The sequence below is a fragment of the Podarcis liolepis genome, assembly GCF_965112155.1.
Source record: "Podarcis liolepis genome assembly, chromosome: 3".
Lineage (NCBI taxonomy): Eukaryota > Metazoa > Chordata > Lepidosauria > Squamata > Lacertidae > Podarcis > Podarcis liolepis.
This window is the reverse complement of record NC_139557.1, coordinates 116,937,128-116,963,249: the sequence shown is the minus strand read 5'-3', so window position 1 is coordinate 116,963,249 and position 26,122 is coordinate 116,937,128. Positions and strand designations below refer to the sequence as shown.

Sequence of the window (26,122 nt, the reverse complement as noted above, 5' to 3'; positions counted from 1 at the left end):
CCTTGTTGTTCCTTGACACACCTCACTTCTTTGATAGCCTCTATCTCCCACCAATGTACCAGATCATAGAAACCATCCCCTTTCAACTTTATTTAAATTATCAGCTCTCATTAAGTAGGTTCAGTCTAAACCCAATTTCCTCTTGTTAGCAAAGCATTTTCAAAAAAAAAAATTTTATTACTTTTGAACAAACATACAACAAATTGCAGTTTTCCCCTGTCCCCCTTAACAACTCCAGCTAGGTCCAGTTATATTAGTAATTATAAAATAAAACATGAATTCAATAGCTGCCAATCTAAAAAGTGCTATTCCATGGGTTTACATGTGTCTTGGATAAGCATGTTCATTCTTTGTTGGAGATGAAATGAAATTGAACCATGTTTTATAAAAGCTTTATAGATTCGTACACTGACAACCTTTTCATCAATTTTAAGTCCCAAGAATAAACATAGCAATCTGGATAATAGTTCGCATAACAATGCAAATTATAAGATGCAAAATTAAGTCTCTGACCCTAATAATAGATATTATTTGAGTATTTCATCATCAAATACTGAAATTAGTGCCGTTTTTGGATCTAAAGTAGTCAACTAAGATGTAATTAAAAAATTCCTTCCAGTAGCAATAATATATATAGTGTGTAGAAATGTTCCATCATTCTCACAGTTTCTCCAACATTGTGGAGAGGTCATTTTGTCCATTTTACTTTCCAATGTGTTGTGCAGGTACATCCTATTTTCTATAGCACAGATAGAGTGTTCCCTTTTGAAAAATGGGGAAAGGTGGGAGGAATGTTTTTGCTTGGGAGGAATGTTTTTGCCAAAAACCTCAGAAACCTCATCAGGAGGGCTTTAAACTGACTAATGTGGGGGAGGGAGACAGTGCTCCTGAAGGTAGGAGTCTATCAATTGATTAAGATGATCATCCAAATGTCATAGACCAAATGGAGCAAACAGCACGCAGACCTAGTGGTGGGAGGAAAAAATCCTTAAATAAGAGTCACGGGGGAATGATTAATGGACTTCAATGTCTGTACACTAATGTGCAAAGCATGGGAAATAAACAAGATGAGCTTGAGCTCTTGGTACAGCAAACTAAATATGACATAATAGGCATCACTGAAACCTGGTGAGATAAGTCCCACGATTGGAATGTAATAATGGAGGGATACAATCTATTTCAGAGAAACAGACCAGACAAGAAAGGAGGAGGAGTGGCTTTATATGTCAGGGATGTGTATACCTGTGAAGAGATCCAAGATTTCGAACCTCAAAGCCAAAGTGAGAGCATTTGGGTCAAAATTCAGGAAGAGATTGCTGCGATAAAAATGAATGTATTGCCAAAAATGCTGTTCTTGTTCCAGACCCTACAGATTGTGGACAGGGTGGAATGTTTTAGAAAGTGGCAGAGAGATATCTCTAAGTTTGTCTGGCAGGGCAAAAAGCCCCGAATAAAATTTAAAATACTAACTGATGTCAAAGAGAGAGGGGGGTTTGCCCTGCCAGATTTGAGGTTATATTATGAATCTGCAACCTTCTGCTGGTTGAAAGATTGGCTTCTTCTCGAGAACACTGATTTCCTAGATCTGGAAGAGTTTAATAACGCCTTTGGATGGCATGCATATTTGTGGTACGACAAGGTAAAAATTCATAAGCATTTCAAGAACCATATTGTCAGAAAAGCAGTGTTTAATGTCTGGATAAAATACAAAGACTTATTAGAGAACAAGACCCCAAGGTGGTTGTCACCGATGGAGGCTAAGGCTCAGAAAAGACTCAATATGGAGGCCGTTGGCCGAAGTATTGGGAAATACTAGAAAAAGAAGGAGATACTTGGAGACTGCAGAGCTTTGAGAAATTAAAGGATAAAGTGCGAGATTGGCTACATTACGCACAGATCCGAGAGGTTTTTAATTTGGATAAAAAAATAGGTTTCCAGGTGGAAAAATCGAAACTAGAAACAGAGCTGTTAGAACCTAAGACCAAGGTACTTTCAAAAATGTATAACTTGCTGTTGAAATGGAATACTCAAGATGAAACGGTCAAATCAGCTATGATAAAATGGGCACAGGACATTGGGTACAATATTATGTTTGCTGACTGGGAAAAGTTATGGACCACCGGAGTGAGATTCATGGCATGTAATGCCTTGAAAGAAAATATTATGAAAATGATTTATAGGTGGTACATGACCCCAGTCAAGCTAGCAAAAATATATCACCTGCCAGACAATAAGTGTTGGAAATGTAGAGAAACTGAAGGAACATTCTTTCACCTCTGGTGGACGTGTCCAAAGGTTAAAGCCTTCTGGGAAATGATTTATAATGAACTAAAAAAGGTATTTAAATATACCTTCCCTAAGAAACCAGAGGCCTTCCTTTTGGGCATTGTCGGCCAAATGGTGCCAAAGAAGGACAGAACCTTTTTCATGTATGCAACAACAGCAGCAAGCATACTTATCGCAAAGCACTGGAAGACACAGGATTTGCCGACTCTGGAAGAATGGCAGACGCAACTGATAGACTATATGGAACTGGCTGAAATGACTGGCAGAATTCGAGACCTGGGAGAAGAGACGGTGGAAGAGGACTGGAAGAAATTTAAAGACTATCTACAAAAACATCATAAGTTGTATGAATGTTAAGAGAATGCATGATAGAAAACAACATGGCATCAGTAACTTAGTTGTAAGATGTGTGATTAAGTAATGTTTGAGAAAATGGTGGAATATGAGGTAATATTATGCTTAAGTTAACCAGTTTAGTATATGATAAAAATATTGAAAATTGGGGATATAACATTCGAGACTACAAAATAAGATTTGAAACAAGATAATAATTTGCTGTTCGCAACTATAAAACTGAGAACGCAGGAAAGGGTGATGTGAGGAAGTCCAAAGGTTATGAGAATATGATTAACGGATAAACTGATTTTATGTACTTTATTTTTTATTCATTCTTTGCCTATTTTTTAAATCTTTTCTGTTTCTTTTGGTTTGTCTTATGGTGATGGTATTGTGTATGTTTGTTGGTTTGTTTTATGTCTAAAAAATGCAATAAAAAACTTTAAAAAAAACAAAATTAAGGAAGAGAGGAATAACAGAGACCTCATTGTGGGAGTTTACTATAGATCCCCAAGCCAACTTCAGGCAATACCAATGAGACAGAAACATGGAAGGTGCCTAAAGAAGCCAGGGTGGCTATCTAAAGAACTTTTAACTGAGTTAAGATTAAAAAAGGATGTGCACAAAAAATGGAAAAGGGGGGAAACCACCAAAGAGGAATTCAAACAAATAGCCAGCACATGTAGACACAAAGTCAGAATAGCTAAAGCACAGAATGAACTCAGGCTTGCTAAAGAGGTTAAAAGCAACAAAAAAGGCTTTTATGGGTATGTTCGTAGCAAAAGGAAGAACAAAGAAACAGTGGAGTCACTCAGAGGAGAAGATGGTGAAATGCAAACAGGGGACACAGAAAAGGCTGAACTCCTCAATGCCTTCTTTGCCTCAGTCTTCTCCGATAAAGAAAACAATGCCCGACCTGAAGAATTTGGAGCAAATGATTCAGCAAAGGAAACACAGCCCAGAATAACTAAGGAGATAGTACAAGAATACTTGGCTAGTTTAGATGTATTCAAGTCTCCAGGGCCAGATGAACTGCATCCAAGAGTATTAAAAGAACTGGCAGGTGTGATCTCAGAACCACTGGCAGTCATCTTTGAGAATTCCTGGAGAACAGGCAAAGTCCCGGCAGACTGGAGGAGGGCAAATGTTGTCCCTATTTTCAAAAAGGGGAAAAGAGAGGACCCAAATAATCACCGCCCAGTCAGTCTGACATCAATACCAAGGAAGATTCTGGAACAGATCATTAAGCAAACAGTCTGTGAGCACCTAGAAAGGAATGCTGTGATCACCAATAGTCAGCATGGATTTCTGAAAAATAAGTCATGTCAGACTAACCTGATCTCATTTTTTGACAGAATTACAAGCCTGGTAGATGAAGGGAACGCAGTGGATGTAGCCTACCTTGATTTCAGCAAGGCATTTGACAAGGTGCCCCATGATATTCTTGTAAAGAAGCTGGTAAAATGCGGTCTTGACTATGCTACCACTCAGTGGATTTGTAACTGGCTGACTAACCGAACCCAAAGGGTGCTCATCAATGGTTCCTCTTCATCCTGGAGAAGAGTGACTAGTGGGGTGCCACAGGGTTCTGTCTTGGGCCCGGTCTTATTCAACATCTTTATCAACGACTTGGATGATGGACTCAAGGGCATCCTGATCAAATTTGCAGATGACACCAAACTGGGAGGGGTGGCTAACACCCCAGAGGACAGGATCACACTTCAAAATGTCCTTGACAGATTAGAGAACTGTGCCAAAACAAACAAGATGAACTTTAACAGGGAGAAATGTAAAGTATTGCACTTGGGCAAAAAAAATGAGAGGCACAAATACAAGATGGGGGACACCTGGCTTGAGAGCAGTACATGTGAAAAGGATCTAGGAGTCTTGGCTGACCACAAACTTGACATGAGCCAACAGTGTGACGCGGCAGCTAAAAAAGCCAATGCAATTCTGGGCTGCATCAATAGGAGTATAGCATCTAGATCAAGGGAAGTAATAGTGCCACTGTATTCTGCTCTGGTCAGACCTCACCTGGAGTACTGTGTCCAGTTCTGGGCACCACAATTCAAGAAGGACACTGACAAACTGGAAAGTGTCCAGAGGAGGGCAACCAAAATGGTCAAAGGCCTGGAAACGATGCCTTATGAGGAACGGCTAAGGGAGCTGGGCATGTTTAGCCTGGAGAAGAGGAGGCTAAGGGGTGATATGATAGCCATGTTCAAATATATAAAAGGATGTCACATAGAGGAGGGAGAAAGGTTGTTTTCTGCTGCTCCAGAGAAGCGGACACGGAGCAATGGATCCAAACTACAAGAAAGAAGATTCCACCTAAACATTAGGAAGCACTTCCTGACAGTAAGAGCTGTTTGACAGTGGAATTTGCTGCCAAGGAGTGTGGTGGAGTCTCCTTCTTTGGAGGTCTTTAAGCAGAGGCTTGACAACCATATGTCAGGAGTGCTCTGATGGTGTTTCCTGCTTGGCAGGGGGTTGGACTCGATGGCCCTTGTGGTCTCTTCCAACTCTATGATTCTATGATTCTATGATTTCCCCCCAGTCCTTGGTTGGGGTATCACGTACTACAGTTAGGCACTGAAGACATGCCTCCCTGCCAGAATCAGAGAATACCCTCATCTGCTTGTGCTTTCTGAATCCAGTTGATTTGGTTTGCAGATCTGGTGTATTAATAAATAAAACTTTATTCACCAATGCGTTGCCTCATGAATCGTCTTTGTGGGTCTGGGGGCAAAAATTAAGCTGAACCAAATTAACGAGCGCTGATAAGATAAGTAAAGATGGAATATTTTTACATCAAGGTTTGTAACGTTTGCTGGAGATGCCAGGTGTCAGATATATGAGGTGTGACAAGGAACAAGTCAAGAAGGCTTGAAATGTTCCTGAAATGTTTAAAGTTGGATTCGGTTAAAAGAAAAATGGTGGGTGTGGGATGAAACTGTATAAATAAATGATTGAATGAATGAATGAATGAATGAAGAAGCATATAAAAAGAAAACTCAGCAGAGACTTCCAGATTCTTATTTGATAAAGCTGAAAACACCTTTTATGACCATCAGAAACCTTTCATTTTGAGATTGTGAGTATGCTCTCTCTCAGGTGGTATTAGTTGGAAGTGAGTATCATTTTTGTTAAGTTGTGGGCGAACATAGCAGATGACACAGTGATTTCTCCAGAGGAGCTCTTTATTGTAAGCTGGACAGAACTGAACAGCAAACAGCTCAGCCGGCCTGCTTTTATAGGCAGCCGGCTATCAACATTGTAGCAACAACAACCCAGGGTTTCCCGCCTAAAATAACTGACGTGGACCTGAGTGAAAACTATCTACACTATCTATCCCCCTGCTGGCCCAGGGTGAAACTTTAGTACATAACACTCCTCCCCACCGAGATAAGGCGTTAGTTACAATCGTAATGGTTTCCTTATATACAGCACTACACGTAATGGTTCAATTAGGCACAAAAGCATATCGGTTACATTTCCTATACTTAGACCAACAGTGATACATGTCCGACAACATAGTCCTTTAAATAGGTTGGGCGCTTGGAAACTCTGCCAGACCTCCAGGGACTGGTAGCCAAGTCCGGGGGGGGCACACAATTCTTGCTGAGGCTGTGGTGCAACCCTAGGTGGCGTTGAAACCAAATCCCCTGGATCCGCTGCTGTGGGTGGAGCCTCCGCAAGTGGAGTGGTCTGAGTCTGTGGTAAGTCTGGCAGACCCTCTGAAGAGGCTTGGTTCGGCTCCACACTGGAAGTTTGCGAGGGAGGTGTAGGTGGAGCCTCGCCATCTGTAAGTGTCTCTTCTGGAGCCACAAGCGCAGTTGGGGGCACCACAATAGGGTCCAAGTCCCCAACCCTGCGCCTAAGCTGGTCTATGTGCCGGCGCCACAAGCGTCCGTCTTCGAGTGCCACCTGGTACGAGCAAGGTCCAGTGACTCCCACTACTGTGGCTGGCACCCAAGGAATGTCCCCCACATAGTTCCGGGCAAAGACCTGGTTTCCTGGAACAAATGACCGTGGCGCGTTGGCACAGCCTGGGGGTTCGGCCACGTCAAAGTCCGGGTGCAGCCGGTCGAGCGGTGTCCTGAGGCGGTGGCCCATAAGCAGTTCAGCAGGACTCCGCCCTGTGGCCGCATGAGGGGTGATGTGTTGCATGAACAAGTATTCAGCGACCTGCTCGTGCCAGTCTCCCCGGTCCAGGCACGCCAGTGCCTCTTTTGCCGAGCGCACCATTCTCTCCGCTTGCCCGTTGCTGGATGGATGAAAGGGTGCCGTTAGGGCATGGCGGATGCCCAGTCCCAAAAGATACCGCTCAAAAGTGCCTGACATAAACTGTGGTCCGTTGTCGGAGACAAGGACATCAGGACACCCATGCGTCCCAAACAGGCCTCGCAGCACCCGGATGACGGCCTCGGTAGTGGTGGAGGGCATCAGGGCCACCTCCAGCCATTTGGAATAGGCGTCCACCACTACCATAAAGATCCGGCCATGAAAGGGGCCAGCCAGATCAATGTGCACCCTCGACCAGGGTGTCTTTGGCATCTCCCAGGTGTGTCCCTTAGCTGCCGGTGGTGCAGGCCTCGATTCTTGGCACGCTTGACAGGCGGACACCCAGGCAGTGATGGCATCGTCCATGTTAGGCCACCAGACGTAGCACCGAGCCAACGCCTTCATTTTGACAATTCCCGGGTGGCCAACATGCAGAGCCTCCAGGACGCATTGACGGAGTCTTTGGGGAATCACGACGCGGTCTCCCCATAGCAGACAGCCGCGATGAGCCGAGAGTTCATGTTGTCTGGTTGCGAAGGGCTGGAACTCCGATGCGAAAGACCCTTGTGGCCACCCCCTCCACACCCAGTTGAGCACACGGCTGATGGTGCGATCCTGGGCAGATGCGGAGGCCACAGTAGCAGCCGATACAGGCGCTGCCGGAAGATCCTCAATCAGGAGGAGCGATGAAGCTGGAGCCGGGTCTTCCACAAACGCTGGAAGAGGGCAACGGCTGAGGGCGTCGGCATGGCCCATCGATTTCCCTGGGCGATGGACGAGCCAGTAGTGGTAGGCAGCCAGGAAAACAGTCCATTGCAGCATGCGCGGTGAGAGGACTGGTGGAGTTGGATGATCACCGGCGAGGAGGCCCAGGAGCAGCTTGTGGTCAGTGATGAGGTCAAAAGTCCTGCCATAGATGTATTCATGGAACCTCTTCACTCCAGCCACAAGTGCCAGTGCCTCCTTGTCGAGCTGGCTATAATTCCGTTCCATTGGAGATAGTGTCCTGGAAAAGTAGGCGAGCGGTGCTTCTCTTCTGTCTGGAAAACGGTGACTAAGGACAGCGCCGATGCCAAAAGGTGAGGCGTCACAGGCAAGGACCAGTGGCCTGGCTTCACTGTACTGTACCAGCACACTGTCCGATGAAAGGAGAGCCTTGACCGCGTTGAAGGCCGCCGTCTCCCGATGACCCCAGGACCAAGGCATCTTTCTGCTGAGGAGTCGGTGAAGAGGCTCAGCCACCGTGGCTTTGTGGGGCAGGAACATGTTATAAAAGTTCAGTAGTCCCAGGAATGCCTGCAACTCCGTCTTGTTCTTTGGGATGGGGGCCTGCTGGATAGCGCGGATCTTGGATGTGGTTGGGTGAAGGCCGGAGGTGTCGATAAGATAGCCCAGGAACTCCACCTGTGGAATGGCGATCTGGCACTTCTCCCTCTTTACCTTGAGTCCAGCCTCTTGGAACCTGGTCAGCACGGCACGGAGGCGCTCAAACAGCTGCTGGTGTGAGTCTGCGGACACCAAGACATCATCAAAATATGGTACCACGCCCGGAAGCCCTTGCAGGAGACGCTCCATAAGGCTTTGGAAGATGCCAGGAGCCACACTCACCCCGAACTGCAACCGGCGGCAACGGAATGCCCCTTGGTGGGTGACGATCGTCTGGGCTTCAGCAGTGGCATCATCGACGGGCAGTTGTTGATAGGCTTGGGCAAGGTCCAGCTTAGCGAAGACCTTACCCTCACCCAGGGAATGCAGCAGGTGTTGGACAACAGGAACCGGATAAGCGTGCTGCTGAAGTGCCTTGTTGATCGTGCACTTGTAGTCAGCACAGATTCTCACCGACCCGTCTGGCTTGACAGGCATGACGATGGGGGTTTCCCACTTGGCGTGGTCAACCGGCTCCAAAACTCCTTGGGCGATCAGCTTGTCCAGTTGTTCATCCACCTTAGCCTTGAGAGCAAAGGGAACCCGCCGTGGCTTTAGCTTGATGGGGGCGATTTGTGGATCAAGGCTAAAGGAGATGGGCGTACCTGTATATTGCCCCAAAGTGCCATCAAAAACCTCGGCAAAGTCTTTGACCAGACCTTCAGCCTCTGCGTTAGAGATGCAGTTGATGCCGGTGACTTCCAGGCCGAGGGCATCAAACCAATCTAGCCCTAGGAGGCTTGGCCGCTGACCTTCTACCACCACCAGTCGGAGCAGGCCCGAAAAATCCTTGAAGGCGATCCGGAACCGGCCAACGCCTACCACGGGAATGTCGTTTCCCTGGTAGTCTCTCAGGTGTATGCGGTGAGAGTCGAGTTGCCTTTTGGACACTCTGGGTACCAGTCTTTTGATGGTGCTCCAAGACATGATGGACAGGGCAGACCCGGTGTCGATCTCCATGTCACATGGAGCTACTTCAATGAGCACCATGACGTTCAGCTTGCGTCGCGTAGGTGAGTCGGTTTGGCCAATCGTGGTTCCAGACGGGCAGCGGCAGTTGGTGAGAGCGAAACAGCTTTCCTTGGCAGACTGAAGTGAAGACTTGGACTTGCGAGTCGGTGAAGGGGGGGTGTCAGACGGAGCTGATCAGCAGACCTTAGCGATGTGGCCCCTTCTGGAACACTTCCTACAGGTGGCGTCTCTGAATCGACACTTGGCACGGGAATGGTTGCCTCCGCAGCCGGCACATTCTGGTTGGCTCTTGGACTTCTGTTGGAACTTCCTGCGCTCTCACTTTGTCTGGTGCACGTCATCGTCTTCACTGGAGGATGCCTCATCACTGCTGGCCTCTTCATGATGCACTGGAACTGGCTTCCTAGCAAGACGCGGGCTGCTGGACTTGCGGATCTCCTGGGCGGAGCGTTCAGCAGCTTCTGAGGCCACAGCCTCCTCAATGGCTTTCTGTAGCGTGAGGTCTGGCTTGGCAAGGAGACGCCGTTGCAGATGGATGTCCCGGACCCCGCAGACGATTCGATCCATCAGGGCATCGTCTAAGTCTCGGAACTCGCAGTGCATTGCAGCCTGTCGCAGGGCGGTGGTGTAGTTGGTGATTGACTCCCCCTCTGCCTGGTTCCGGTGGTAGAACGCATGGCGGGCAGCAATCTTGGACGGCTTTGATGCGTAGTGGTTGCGGAGCTTCTCTTGGATCTTGTCCCACGGTGTTGCCTGGACTGCTGCAGGCGCAACCAATGCTCGGGCCGTCTCAAACACCTCAGGCCCACAGAGGCTGAGGAATAGGCCCCGCTACGCTCCTGTGATACTTGCGTCAGCTCATTGGCTTGGAGGTAGCAGTTGAACCGAGCGAGGTAGGAGTCCCATGATTCATTTTTTTTTTATAATAATTTTTTTTTATTGCTTTTTTTCCAAAGTCAGAATACATCGTCAATAACACAACAAAAGCGATTTTACAAAAAAAAAGAAGCAATTAAATAAAAGAAAATTCACTTTTCCAGATCTTTTGTCATAATCAACTGGACTTCCCCACGTCTTCCATCCCCTGCTTTCTTTACAATAAAAAATAAACAGCAAATTGATACCTTGTTTCATGTGTTTTTGTACTTTCATCTAATTATAAACTCTAAGAATTTAAACTTTTCACAGTCATAATTTAATTTCCATCATCTTCAAATCTCGATACTGAAGCATGTTTTTCCCAAAACTTAGCAAATTCTCAACATTCATATAACTTATAATGTTTTTGAAGATAGTCCTTAAATTTTTTCCAATCCTCTTCCACTGCCTCTTCTCCCAGGTCTCGGATTCTGCCAGTCATTTCGGCTAGTTCCATGTAGTCCATCAGTTGCGTATGCCACTCTTCCAGCGTGGGTAGCTCCTGTGCCTTCCAATATTTGGCTATAAGAATTCTTGCTGCTGTAGTTGCATATAAGAAGAAAGTTCTATCTTTCTTTAACACTCTCTGGCCTACAATGCCCAGGAGGAAGGCCTCTGGTTTCTTATGGAAGGTATACTTAAATACCTTTTTCAGCTCGTTATAAATCATTTCCCAAAAGGCCTTCACCCTCGGGCATGTCCACCAGAGGTGAAAGAATGTTCCTTCAGCCTCCTTACATTTCCAACATTTATTATCAGACAGATGATATATCTTTGCAAGTTTGACTGGGGTCATGTACCACCTGTATATCATTTTCATAATGTTTTCTTTTAAGGCATTACATGCCGTGAATTTCATACCGGTGGTCCATAACCTTTCCCAGTCTACAAACATAATGTTGTACCCAATGTCTTGTGCCCATTTTATCATGGCTGATTTAACTGTCTCATCTTGAGTGTTCCATTTAAGCAACAAGTTATACATTCTTGAAAGCACCTTCGTCTTAGGTTCAAGTAATTCTGACTCTAGTTTTGATTTTTCCACCTCGAAACCAATTTTTTTATCCTTTTTAAAGATCTCTAGAATTTGGGCATAGTGAAACCAGTCTCGCACCTTTCCTTTCAATTTTTCAAAACTCTGCAACCTCCAAGTATCGCCAACTCTTTCTATTAGCTCACAATATTTTACCCAGCCACTCTCCATGTTAAGTAGTTTTATGGCCTTAGCCTCCGTCGGTGATAACCACCTCGGGGTCTTATTTTCAAGTAAGTCCTTATATTTAGTCCAGACAATGAATAAAGCTTTCCTGACAATATGGTTTTTAAACAATTTATGAGACTTTACCTTGTCGTACCACAAGTATGCATGCCACCCAAAAGCATTGTTAAACCCTTCCAGATCTAGGACATCAGTGTTTTCTAACAAAAACCAATCTTTCATCCAGCAGAAGGATGCAGCTTCATAGTACAACCTTAAGTCCGCCAGGGCAAATCCCCCTCTTTCCTTTGAGTCTGTTAGTATTTTAAATTTTATTCGGGGCTTTTTGCCCTGCCAGACAAACTTCATGATGTCCCTCTGCCACTTTCCAAAACACTCCACTCTGTCCACGATCTGAAGGGTTTGAAACAGAAACAACATTATTGGCAATACATTCATCTTAACTGCTGCAATTCTTCCCAACAAGGAAAGTTTCAATCTTGACCAAGTTTCTAAGTCCTTTTTAATTTCAGACCAACATTTTTCATAATTATCTTTAAACAAATTCAAATTTTCCCCAGTCAAGTTAACCCCCAGGTATTTCACTTTTGTAACCACATTTAATTCTGTTTCCTTCTGGAACCCATCTATTTCTGAAGGTGTCAAGTTTTTTACCAAAACCTTAGTTTTTTGTTTGTTCAACTTGAATCCCGCCACCCGACCAAACTCAGAGATTAGTTCTAAAGCTCTTTTTGTACTAGTTTCTGGCTCCTGTACTGTCAAAACCAAATCGTCTGCAAAAGTCCCATGATTCAGAGGCTGGCGCAAACGGCGGTAGAGGCACAAGTGAAGCCATGATTCCAATGCCGGAGAGAAGGGTGATGGATGGACACCGTGCTCTAGCCAGAACAGTCAGCTCTGAATTGGTTCTGTTCAGTGATTTTGCTCAGTGATTCAGCTCAGTGATTCAGCTCTGCTCAGAGGGTGGCTGCATCTGGCTGTGCTCTGATGTCCATCAATCCCATCCTTGTCGCCAGTGTTAAGTTGTGGGCGAACATAGCAGATGACACAGTGATTTCTCCAGAGGAGTTCTTTATTGTAATCTGGACATAACTGAACAGCAAACAGCTCAGCCGGCCTGCTTTTATAGGCAGCCGGCTATCAACATTGTAGCAACAACAACCCAGGGTTTCCCGCCTAAAATAACTGACGTGGACCTGAGTGAAAACTATCTACACTATCCCCCTGCTGGCCCAGGGTGAAACTTTAGTACATAACAATTTTATACCTATTAAAGATACAGTCAATAATAGCAATACTTTCCAATTAATCCTAAACCAGTCAAAGCTTGGTGTTTTAAAGGTTATGGCTTAGCACCTTGTATGAGTTTCTGCAAGCTTTTGTCTGTGAAGCAATGTGAGTTCCATTTCACTAGGCTTGGCGGATTCATTTGGCACAACCTTAGCTTTGAGGCAACTAATAACCCCAAGTCCCAGGTGTGAAGGAAAGTTTGTCATGCAAGACTTATTGATAGCAGTGGGCCTTCTTGGTGCTGGTGCCCGCCCTGTGGAACACCCTCCCACCAGATGTCAAGGAAATAAACAACTATCTGGCTTTTAGAAGACATCTGAAGGCACTTTTTAATGTTTGTTGTTTTATGTGTTCTTAATATCCTGTTGGAAGCTGTCCAGAATGGCTGGGGAGGCCCAGCCAGATGGGTGGGGTATAAGTAATAAATTATTATTATTATTATTATTATTATTATTATTATTATTATTATTATTATTATTATTACTATTATTAGACATACTAGTGGTAGATAATTCAATAAATGGCTACTAACTATAATTAGAGGTGGCTCAAAACCACCCTGAGATTTGCAGCTGAATGGCAGAGGGCCTTCTCGGTAGTGGCGCCTACCCTGTGGAACGCCCTTCCACCAGATGTCAAGGAAACAAACAGCAATCTGACTTTTAGAAGACATCTGAAGGCAGACCTGTTTAGGGAAGTTCTTAATGTGTGATGTTTTGTTGTGTTTTTAATATCCTGTTGGAAGCCGCTCAGAGTGGCTTGGGAGGCCCGGCCAGATGGGCGGGGTATAAATAATAAATGATAATAAATAACAACCATCATCATCATTCTGCTGTCTGAGACATAGCCTTCCCCACACCAAATGCACCACCTGAGACAGCTGCTTTATCTAACAGTAGCTTCGACGATGGTCATGATGGCTACATACTCCCTGAAGAGCCAGAAAAATATATTATTTATTATCCCTGACTAATATATTTAACTGCTGTTAGAATGCCTTCGGGACGCAGGTGGCGCTGTGGGTTAAACCACAGAGCCTAGGACTTGCCGATCGGAAGGTCAGCGGTTCGAAACCCCGCGATGGGGTGAGCTCCCGTTGTTTGGTCCCTGCTCCTGCCAACCTAGCAGTTCGAAAGTACATCAAAGTGCAAGTAGATAAATAGGTACCGCTCCAGCGGGAAGGTAAATGGCGTTTTCGTGTGCTGCTCTGGTTTGCCAGAAGCAGCTTAGTCATGCTGGCCACATGACCCGGAAGCTGTACACCGGCTCCCTCGGCCAGTAAAATGAGATGAGCGCCGCAACCCCAGAGTTGGTCACAACTGGACCTAATGGTCAGGGGTCCCTTTACCTTTACTAAATTTGACACGAGGATTCCTGAGGTGGAGGAGATAGCCTTTGTCTACATTTGGACAACAGACACCATGTTGAATCAACATGGCAGGTCAAACTAACCTTAATTAAATAATAATAATAGTTTTACTATTTATACCCTGCCCATCTGGCTGAGTCCCCCCAGCCTATCTGGGCAGCTTCCACCAAAATATAAAAATAAAAATAAAATGTCAAACATTAAAAACATCCCAATACAGGGCTAAATAGTAGTTTACACACACACACACAGAGAGAGAGAGAGAGAGAGAGAGAGAGAGAGAGATTTGGGGCGGGGTCAGGTGGGCTCTTCCCACTTGCAAAATATAACTTCGTAGTATGTGTTGGTTTCTGCTTTCCTTCACTGTGCAGCGAAAGGGCTTGTCACGAGACAGGTGTTTACATTCCACAGTCTGTACTGTTGGAGTTTCTCACGGGAAAGGGAGGCTGGATGTGACGTACACTGGTTTCCTGTTTTTCTCTGTGTGATTCTCTCCGAGCTGTTGAGGAGAGAGGATGCATTTTCTCTGCTCCGGCAGAGGCAAGATGTCTTTCTGTAATATACCTGCTTTGAACTATAAATAAAGCAATATAGAGTATGCAGCACGTACTCCTCATCCTTCCGCTGGGCACGAGACTCTGCTTTAAATCAACATGTGGTTATGGGCTCCAGAAGTCGAATCGGAGTGCCGGCAAAGGATCGGAAAGCAGAGGGACAGATCAGATCGGAATCTGCTCTGCGCGTAAAAGTGATTGATGAGGTATGTGCTACTGCTCCGGGCAGCCTGCCAGCTTCTAGTTAATTGCTTTATGGCTGGACTTTGAACTTTTAAAGCCGTTTTGCCGGGAACAGGCAAAAGGCTCCCAGGCACAAGTCACTATGCTGGGGAAATCGAAAGTAACTTTTAAGTGCGCTTTTGGAATAAAGCAGCTGCAGCAGTGACGCAGCAAGATTTAAAGCAGCATATATGACGCTGAAGGCTAATGCCAGAGTCATGATGGCCCGTCAGGATGCTTGTGGGATTCCTAAGCTCAACAAGAAAAACTACCACGACTGGGTTCTGTATGCAGAGGCAATTCTGCGGAAAGAGGGTTTGTTTGAGGTGATTACAGACACCCCCCCAGTTCCAGTTACAGATGCATGGGAAGCTAAAGATTCCAAAGCAAGGGGAACTCTTACATTGATAGTATCCCCAGAAGAGCTCTGTCTATTGCGTGATAAGACCTCAGCCAGAGAAATTTGGGACGCTTTGAGACAGGCTCACTTAAGGACAGAAGCTGGATCTACTATGTTTTACTTTAACAAGCTGCATAATATGGCTCTTGCTGAAGGTGGAGATGTGCGTTTACATCTGATGGAGATGCAAAATCTGAGACATGAGCTGCAACAGAGAGGACTCAACTTTCCAGAGGCTGTGTATTCTTTCATGATACTACAATCTTTGGGTTCAGGTTGGGAGTCTGTTGCAACCCAGATTGCTGTGCAGCCAACCGCTCAGCTGACAGTGGACTATGTAACTGCCGTGATATTGAATGAAGCAGATCGCCGGGGTGCTAGCTGCATGGGCAAGGGGGAGTCTTCACAGACGTCATCCCATAGTGCAGTGGAACCACCAGATGGCGCCAAAGCTTTGAAGGCAGTGAAATGCTACTCGTGTGGACGTCTAGGCCATATGAAGAGGGAATGCAGATATCCCAGGGCCAAGACAGAGCAGCGCAGCGAAAGCTCATCGCGTGGAAAAGGCCGAGGCAAAGGCAAAGGTCCGGTGTCTAGGACAACGCAGCACAAGGCTATGGTTTCACGCTTCACTCCAAAGGTTGCAGAGGTCCAGAAGACGTCTAGATTTTTCTTCGTTGTTGATTCAGCGGCAACTCACCACATGTGCAACGATAAGAGACTGTTTGTGTCTTTTACACCGCAGGAAGGTGCGATTCACCAGGCGGATGACCACACTATTCCGAGTAAAGGCTACGGAACTGTTGTTCTTCACAGTTTGGACTTATCGATACAGAATGTGCTTTACGTGCCAGACGCCAAACATAATCTCCTCAGTGTTGGACAGCTGAATGAGCGGAACATTGACGTGTCCTTCAAGAACAAGAAGTGCATCATCACAAAGAAAAATGATTATGTATTGCATGCTGAATATGTTGATCGTTTGTTTGTTTTGTATTATGATGATGTTGTGCAGGATGACACTTGTTGCATTGCAGGTTCTAACAAAAGTTTGCATGCAGAATGTATTCATGATTTTCATAGAAAATTTGGTCATTTGCATTTTGAGGCAGTATCTAAAATGCCTGCCTTGGTTGAAGGTATGACTATTAAACCTTGCAGGTACCACATGAAGTGCAAAGCATGCGCAGCAAACAAGGTGAAAATGGCTGCGAAAGGTAAGGTGTCTAGTAGGCAAGCTACGGAACCATACCAGGTTGTTCATGCTGATTTGGTTGGACCACTAGCGCCCTCTTTGGGTGGCAATAGGTACTTCATGGTTCTCATTGATGCATTTTCTAGATATATTTTTGTGTATAATCTCAAGCAGAAATCAGAGGCTTTTCCTAGGTTCAAGGAATTCTGTGCTTGGTTGGAAAATGTGCATGGTAAGAAGATAAAGACTCTTTTCAGTGATCGCGGGGGAGAATTCACTTCTCAGCAGTTTGAAGCTTTTCTGACTGAGAAAGGAATTCAACACGATTTGTCTAGTCCTCGCTCGCCATGGCAGAATGGACTTGCGGAACGAGCAAATCAGACATTGCTTCAAGGGTTAAAAACCTTGCTGCATGATGCCAATCTTCCAGAGAGTTATTGGGCCGAAGCTCTCTCGTGTTTTGTTTACAGTTATAATCGCAGGTTATCTTCAGCGATTGGTTGTACCCCCTATGAGAAGATGTTTGGCAAGAAGCCATACATCAAACACATGAAGATTTTTGGTTCTGACATGTGGGTTCACTCACCACAAAACTCCAAGTTAGACAAGCGTGGATTGCATGGTATCTTTCTAGGTTATCAGAAAGGGTCTTACAGAATAATGATGACTGACTCTAAGACAATTAAGCTCACGAGAAGTGTTGAGTACAATGCAAAGTGGGGGGAGAATGTGGGAATTTTCCAATGTTATCCTGATGACGGTGATGAGACTGAGGATAGTCAAAAGCAACCACAACAACCCACTGATGAAGGTTCTGAGTCTGAATCTGAAACTGAATCGGGTGATTCAGAGGATTTCAAGAGTGCGAAAGCCTCTATGCGACCCTCTGAAAGCTCTGATCAAGAATTGGAGGAACCATTGTTCACAATAGGTCGTTTTTCTCCTAAGAAGGAAGAGGAGAGTGTTGAAGACTTAAGGCTAATTCGTAGGTCACAGAGAGCCACAAAAGGCAAACCTCCAAAGAGATTTGCTGATGAATTTGCTACGATAGCAGTAACAGCTGTTAAAAGCTCCAAGAAGGTATTTGAACCTTCAAGTTTCCAAGAAATCCAGGGTTTGGATTCAAAGGAAGCTGAGCCATGGTTAAATGCCATGAAGGCTGAGCTTGATTCCTTAGAAAGGAACAAAACTAGTTCCAGTAGTTCCAGGAATGAAACTGCTTGGAAGCAAATGGGTCTTCAAAGCGAAGACAGATCAAAATGGCAAGATAGTCAGACACAAAGCCAGATTGGTAGCCAGAGGTTTCACACAGGTACCAGGTGAAGACTATCACGAGACCTACTCACCCACAGTGAGATATGAGAGCATTAGGCTTATGCTCAAGCTAGCTGCAGAGGAAAATCTACACATTAGTCACCATGATATTAATACAGCTTTTCTGTACGGATCTCTGGATGAATCACTTTATATGCTTCCACCTGATGGCGTACAGGTAAAACAGGGATTTGTTTGTGCTCTGAAGAAATCCCTTTATGGTCTCAAACAAAGTGCACGGTGTTGGCACACAAAACTCACTGAAGTATTGTTTTCTCTAGGTTTTCAGCAAGGGAAAGCTGATCCATGTGTATTTGTCAAAGAGGAGGGGCAAAAGAAACTGTACTGTTTGTTTTATGTTGATGATTTATTATTCTTTTGGAAAGATGTCACAGTGTACAATAACGCCCTAGCTCAACTGAAAGAGCACTTTGACATGAAAGATCTTGGTGAGGTAAACAACTACCTATCTCTGGAAATAGAGAAAGATCAAGATGGTAACATTCTAGTACACCAGTCACGGAAAATTGCTGATGTGTTAAGCAAACTAAACCTGATGGATGCTAACCCTGTAGACACACCGATGACAACAGGTTATCAGGTAGATGACACTGAAGAGGCATTTTCTGACACTACACTGTACAGAAGTGTGCTAGGCAAGCTAAACTTCATTGCCAGATGTTCAAGACCAGACATTGCTGTTAGCTGTAATTTGCTAAGCAGACAAGTCAGCAATCCTAGTGTCAAGGATTGGAAAGCTCTGAAACGCATAGCGCGGTATTTGAAAGGCACTATGCATTACAGACTGAGACTTAACAATCAGAAGTCTGGTGGTCTTGAGATATTTGCAGATGCAAGTTTTGGAAGTGACACTACAGACAGGAAAAGTACGTCTGGAGTTTGCTACATGTACAATCAGGGTCTGTTTGATTGGTCATGCAAGAAGCAAACAACAGTTAGCTTAAGTACTTGTGAAGCAGAACTGAATGCACTGTCTTATTCACTTAAGGATTGTGAATGGTTAGTACAATTGTGCAAAGATATGAAAATTCCTGTCAAATGTCCAATCCAGGTTTACCAGGACAACAAAGCATGTTTGGCTTTGCTGAAATCTGAAGGTTGTAAGCAAAGCACGAAACACTTGCAATTAAAGTTGCAGCATGCTAGGGAATGTATTCAGAAGGGACTCGTAACGGTGTCCTATATGCCAGGTAATGAAATTCCTGCTGATGTATTGTCCAAGATTGTATCAAGGGATCAACACTGTACCTATGTGCAGAAGTTGGGTTTGTACTGATATTGTACGAACACGCTGCCCAGTGATGTTCACAGAAAGGGGGAGGATGTTGGTTTCTGCTTTCCTTCACTGTGCAGCGAAAGGGCTTGTCACGAGACAGGTGTTTACATTCCACAGTCTGTACTGTTGGAGTTTCTCACGGGAAAGGGAGGCTGGATGTGACGTACACTGGTTTCCTGTTTTTCTCTGTGTGATTCTCTCCGAGCTGTTGAGGAGAGAGGATGCATTTTCTCTGCTCCGGCAGAGGCAAGATGTCTTTCTGTAATTTACCTGCTTTGAACTATAAATAAAGCAATATAGAGTATGCAGCACGTACTCCTCATCCTTCCGCTGGGCACGAGACTCTGCTTTAAATCAACAGTATGAGGTACTGCTATGGTTTGCTAGTATTTTAGAAACAGATTGCTTAACATCTAGATCTTGAATGCTCAGTCAAAGGATTCTCCACCAGTGACTTTAAGCCATTGGCCAGGTTCTCCGTTGCTGATCATATATGTCTCACTGCTAATTAAAGTTTCTTGCAAACATTCCAGAAATGTTGGAAAGCAAAAAGACCACTTGAAAGCCATATCAATCAGGTTTACTTTTCCAATGTATGTGTGGATCGAGGTGTTGTTTCTAATGCAGTGAACTCCAGAAGGCAGAAACTGAACAAACAAACATCATTGTGGGGAGCCAGCATGGTGTGGTGGTTAAGAGCGGTGGACTCGTAATCTGGTGAACCAGGTTCGCTTCCCCGCTCCTCCACATGCAGCTGCTGGGTGACCTTGGGCTAGTCAGACTTCTCTGAAGTCTCTCAGCCTCACTCACCTCACAGAGGGTTTGTTGTGGGGGAGGAAGGGAAAGGAGATTGTTAGCCACTTTGAGATTCCTTAAGGGGAGTGAAAGGAGGGATATCAAGTCCAAACTCTGCTTCTTCTTCATTTACATGTGCCTTGCTTTGCACACAGCTTTTTGACCCAAACTGATAACCTTTCATTTGAGGCAATAAATAGAGTTCATGGCTTGGGGTCCATCACTAAATATTTCAGTGTAAACTTCACCAATGGCACAAAGCCCCTAGGCAGACGACCACAAAGAGATTCAGGGTGGGATACAAATGGAATAAATCATATAAATGACCATCATCTTGAGCTCTCTTTTTTCCTCGGGGAATGAGGCAAACTAACGGGAGCTCATAACCTCTAGCAGCATTTCATGCAGGCAGGTCAGAAAGTTAAGAAAATAAACATTAGACACACTGAAGCATCATTCAGTGAAGGGTACATTTTAGGTACCCTTCCTTCCCCCGTTTTCTGCATGGAGGGTCTTGTATGCTGGAGAGTAAGCTTTAGACTTCTCATGTTCATTTACATGAACACGGGAGACTCATACATGAACAGTGCCAGATGTAGCTAAACAAGCTATAGCTTAGGGCCCCACTCCATTGGGGGCCCAACAAAATTTTAAAGGGAGAAAAACTGGATGTACATTTTCAAAATATAAGATAAAAAACAAATAAAACCTACATACAGCAACAGTGTTTTGTGTTGTGTAGGCTCCCATGATGTAAGTAATGGGCCCCACCTGCTAGCCTCCTCCCTAAAATATCACTGGTTTGCTCATTTCTATATATAGGGTGCCTACATTCTGAATGGACTGGTTACAGGGCAACATGTAGCATGCAGCTCAGTGCAGCACAGCTGAATGTAGGTCAAGCTGTTGTACCGGTTATCTAATATTAAAATACATATTTTGATATGTGCAAATGGCTTTAGATACCTATTAGGTTCATAAATTACCATATAGCATATATTCAACACACAAAAACAGTGACAATTTGTTGTTGGCAAAGGACAGCTGGACATATAAAGGGCCCCATTACCTTCAGTAGCTTAAATGTAAAGGTAAAGAGACCCCTGACCATTAGGTCCAGTCGTGACCAACTCTGGGGTTGCGGCGCTCATCTCACTCTATTGGCCGAGGGAGCTGGTGTACAGCTTCCAGGTCATGTGGCCAGCATGACTAAGCCGCTTCTGGCAAACCAGAGCAGTGCACGGAAACGCTGTTTACCTTCCCACCGGAGCGGTACCTATTTATCTACTTGCACTTTGACGTGCTTTCAAACTGCTAGGTTGGCAGGAGTAGGGATCGAGCAATAGGAGCTCACCCCGTCGCAGGGATTCGAACCACCAACCTTCTGATCGGCAAGTTCTAGGCTCTGTGGTTTAACCCACAGCGCCACCTGCGTCCCACCAGTAGCTTAGGGCCTCATTAAACCTAAATCCAGCCGTGTGTGTGTGTGTGTTGGGTTCGCATACCCAAGGCTCATTTGGCAACTATGTAGTAATTTTCTTCCAGTCCTTTGCTGAGCAGTCACATAATACAGCACAGCATGTTACATGTCCAGAAGACTGAAGGGATATTTTCCTACCAAATCAGATAATATCCTCATCTGCCTGTACTTTCAGCTTTTGGATAATTTTTTCTATGGGTCTTCCATTAGATTTATTAATAAATATAATTCATTTACCAATGCTTTGCCTCATGAATCCTCTTTGTGGGTGTTGGGGGCAAAGATTTAAAAAGCCAAAGTCAAGAGTTATGATCATTTAAGTAAAGATGAAAGATCGTGGTTCCTTTTTTGTGCATCGTGGTCTGAGCTATTTGCATGAGACACGAGGTATATAGTGTGTGTCAAGGGACAAATCAGGAAGGCACAGGATGGGACTGTTCCTGGCATTATTATAGTTGGACTCACTTAAAAGAAAAATGGTGGGAGTAGGATGGGACCAGTACAGTTAAAGGAACTGATAAGCAGATAAAAAGGAAAGCCAAGCAGAAGGAACAGAAACTTCCAGGTACCTCTTTGGTAAACAGCCACTGACCATCTGAGACCTCCTTCTCTTTCATTTTGGGATTGTGAGTATGCTTTCTCAGGTTGCATGAGATGGAAGAAGACTGATATTTTCCGTTTTAGGAGGGTGGGAGCATAGAAACTCAACAAGACACTATTCTTCTCCTTTCACTCACCCTTGGTTGGCCAACTTCTTATGAGCCTATTCAACTCATCCTCTCCTCTGCCCTTGAGGGTCTATCAGAGAGCAGGAGGAAGCGGCAGGTATCCTATTCAATTCTTCATTGATTAATGCTCCACAGCAAGGAAGAAACATATTATTACACAGTGCTCTATGTGCTGAATTAAACTTTGAAAGTTCAACAGCGTTAATTTCAGGTGTCACCCTGCACAATGTATGCACTCACATGATGCAAAAGGTGGAGAAGGTGGATAGAATCATAGTATGAAGCTGAAATTGGAAAAATTCAGGATCAGGACAGATAAAATGAAGGGAAATTGCACTAAAGGTGCATTTAAACTACAATTAGACTACCATAAATATCTTTATTCTAGGAACGCCTTTCTGAGAACAAGCTTAGTTTAAAATATATGTTTGCTAACAAGACAGTATTCCTTTTAATAAACAAGTGCGTAACATAAAGTTAGCATAATAAATGTTACATAGAAAAACATGAAACTTAGAAAAATAGGTGAACCTAATAATACTTGTGGCTCACCAGGGTCTTTTAAAGTTAGAGGCAATAATGCTCTTGTGTCTTATGTTCTAAATTTCTTTCCAATTAAATAATTCAAAATCAATCCAAACTATTTTAAAGAAGAAGAAGAAAAGTTCCAAAAGGTATTGGAGTGGATCGAATAATAAAGATCCAGTGGATAATAGTCATCATTTTGAAAAGTTACATAATAATCTAAATAAATTTATGTATTGAAACCTGGACCCTCTTCAGACAACTCTGGTCCTTTTCCCAACAGACAAAGGGCCTGTTGTGGGTTGTGGGACATCCTGTGTCCTGGTTGTGGGTTTCCCACATGTCTCTGGCTCGCCATTGTGAGGAAAAAGATCAAATAGGCCTTTGCTTGCATTCAGGAGGATGCCAAGTTCCTTTGTCAATGCCTTCTTTATTGGAGGACTAAGAAAAATAATGGGACGTGGATGGCACTGTGGGTTAAACCACAGAGCCCAGGACTTGCCGATCAGAAGGTCGGCAGTTCGAATCCTCGTGACGGGGTGAGCTCCAGTTGTTTGGTCGCTGCTTCTGCCAACCTAGCAGTTCGAAAGCACTTCAAAATGCAAGTAGATAAATAGGTACCACTCCGGTGGGAAAGTAAACACCGTTTCTGTGCGCTGCTCTGGTTCGCTAGAAGTGGCTTAGTCATGTTGGCCATATGACCTGGAAGCTGTACGCCGGCTCCCTCGGCCAGTAAAGCGAGATGAGTGCCGCAACCCCAGAGTCGGCCACGACTGGACCTAATGGTCAAGACCTAATGGACTGGACCTAATGGTCCCTTTACCTTCACCTTTAAGAAAAATAATATACGTAGCTGGTAACCTGCATTTTGGGGCTAGGGGGAAGCAGCATTGGCTTCCTAACTGTGTGATTCCTCAAAAGCTTTCCTGACAATAAACAAAGAGGCCCTAATCAGAAGACGAGAAGCTTCCTTGAAAGATTTCTCCTTGAATACACAATAGCAGGCAAGGATTGAGTTCTCCAAGGTAAAGCACACAGTTTGGATAAAGTAATGGCGAGATCCAGCTGGCACAATTTGTTCATTCCGCCAGTGAATCAGCATTTAAAGGATTCCCTGCAAACACAGTGTTTGGAAATTCTTGTCCCTTTCTTTCTCTGTTGTTAAAGGCTGTGCCACTCACCATCAGGGAGTTTAGTTAAGAATTGCTTTGCTTCCACAAATGTTACCTTGGGGGGAGGGGGGAACCATAGAATTGTAGAATCAGAAGAGATCTAGTCCTATCAGAAGAGATCTAACCCATGACCCATTAGATCGTGCTCTAATGACCGAGGAAATTATTTATAAATGAATGCTACCCACTTTGTAGGTGTTTCTGTCGCCAGAAAAAGAACTTCCCTGAGAAATGTACTTAACCTCTGCTGGAACTGTTACAATTTCTGCGTTTATTCTGTTTCGTTTTGCTTTTGAATTCACTGCTGTTCTACTTTTATCCATGCAATTCGCATCAGGTGCTCTTGAAACCACTGCCTCACATCCAGGAATTTCCACATCCAGCCGATCAAGGCCTCAAGGTCTTCACTTCTCAAGAGGGATATACGGAAGAAAAAAGCAAGAAGAAAAGGCCATGAATGCTCTACTTGGATTCAGGCTTTGCACTGCCACTGCAGCCATGCTTTTCATTTGCACAGAGGTTTGGCCTGTTGCTTTTGCAACAGCAGAACAATCCCAGGCTGTGGCTATCTGGCTCAAACTGAAAGCCAACAGTTTGAACCAAGATGTGTGTGAGGAGCTGGGCACATGTGAAACCGTCTGGGAGGATCTCCCTCGGATGAGTCTCCACCTTCCAGACATTGATGACGTAGAAGAATGCTTCCCCCCTGAATTCGAAAGGGAAGTCTGCCTGAGACGCCTTTCCAGGGGACTTTATGTATTTAGTACCTTTCTGAAATATTTGCATCAACATTTGTATGCCACCGAACCGCATACCTATTTTTGGCAACAAACGGAGAAGCTCGCCCAGACCACGAAGTCGTTGATGGATCATCCTAGCACTTTGATCTTCCCAGATGTAGATGTTGCAAAATCTGTTGAGGCAGTGAAAGCAGCTCACACTGGTTGGACGCCCTCCATTCTCAGGCACCTGGTACTGAGAAAGTATATTGAATTCATGGACGCAACTGCAATAGCGTATTTCTACGTTAAAAGAAACTAGAGTTTATGGATAACGATTAATCATGTGCACCGACAGCCGCTTATGAGAAATCAACTATTTGGATGGAGAAAATGACCCAGAATTCACCAAGTAAAATGATTTAGAATCCACAATGTAGCCCACATCCTTAACTTTGGTCAGCGAGCCAACACTGACAGGTTTTGGAAGCACAACTTCCATGAGGCTCCCCTTAAGCATCAATCAAATTGTCATTTAGAGACAGCCTCCATGATGTATCTGCAGAGGCATAATTCTCATAAAAGTGAGGAGTTTGTGGAGAAATCCAAAAGAGCTCCTAAAACTAGATTTCCCCCACTTCAGATAAAATAGTTTGTAGCTAAAGCACCTCCCCCATTGTTTTGAGTTATGAATTACCATCGGAAGGAAGGAAGGAAGGAAGGAAGGAAGGAAGGAAGAGTTTGCATTTGATATCCTACTTTATCACTACCCTAAGGAGTCACAAAGCAGCTCACAATCTCCTTTTCCCTTCCTCCCCCTCAACAAACACTCTGTGAGGTGAGTGAGGCTGAGAGACTTCAAAGAAGTGTGACTAGCCCAGGGTCACCCAGCAGCTGCATGTGGAGGAACGGGGATGTGAACCCAGTTCACCAGATTTCTAGTCTACCGCTCTTAACCTCTACACCACTAAAGAAAGAAAGAAAGAAAGAAAGAAAGAAAGAAAGAAAGAAAGAAAGAAAGAAAGAAAGAAAAAAAGAAAAAAAGAAAGAAAGAAAGAAAGAAAGAAAGAAAGAAAGAAAGACACGCGCTTTAAAAAACACACAAAAGGGCTCTTTCTTTCTTTCTTTCTTTCTTTCTTTTTTTTCTTTCTTTCTTTGCAGAGAAAGCTTTCACTGCCCTTTCGGCAGCGCTTCTCAACCCCCTGATAATCAGCTGACTGGTTGCTTGCGAAGTTCTTCCTAGGCTCCGATAACACCTAGAGTGCCACAAGTTGTTCATCCCTGTCATAGTGGAGAACATTATTCTGCTTTAACTTCTGTACTACAACGATGATTTATTATATATTTTGCAAGTGAGGGCAGATTTTAAATGTTTAACCTTCCGAAATTATGTCACTTGCCTTCCAAATGCAAACGATCACTTCATGTGAAAGTTATAGGATTGCTTGACTGATTGCATTTCTTTGCCCAAAGTGGCTTACAAACAATAAATAACGATAACATAATAAAACATGATAGAACGACACAAATACAGCAGAAATCATAGAGAGAGGCACTTAGCCTCATTTCTTCTCCCATTAGATTTGCCCAGTCCTTTTTGCCACTGGTCACCTGCATATTCT

General features: G+C 44.4%; 2 long non-coding RNA genes across 2 annotated transcripts in view; both read left to right on the top strand.

The window, feature by feature from the left end:
* Positions 1–26,122, top strand: part of LOC310702856 — a 960,387-nt gene that overhangs the window by 770,640 nt on the left and 163,625 nt on the right. The gene's annotated exons all lie outside the window — the stretch shown is intronic.
* On the top strand, positions 5,630–24,935 carry LOC310702891. The gene is made up of 2 exons (XR_014523757.1): positions 5,630–5,752; positions 24,119–24,935. It is a non-coding gene; the product is annotated as an uncharacterized lncRNA (long non-coding RNA).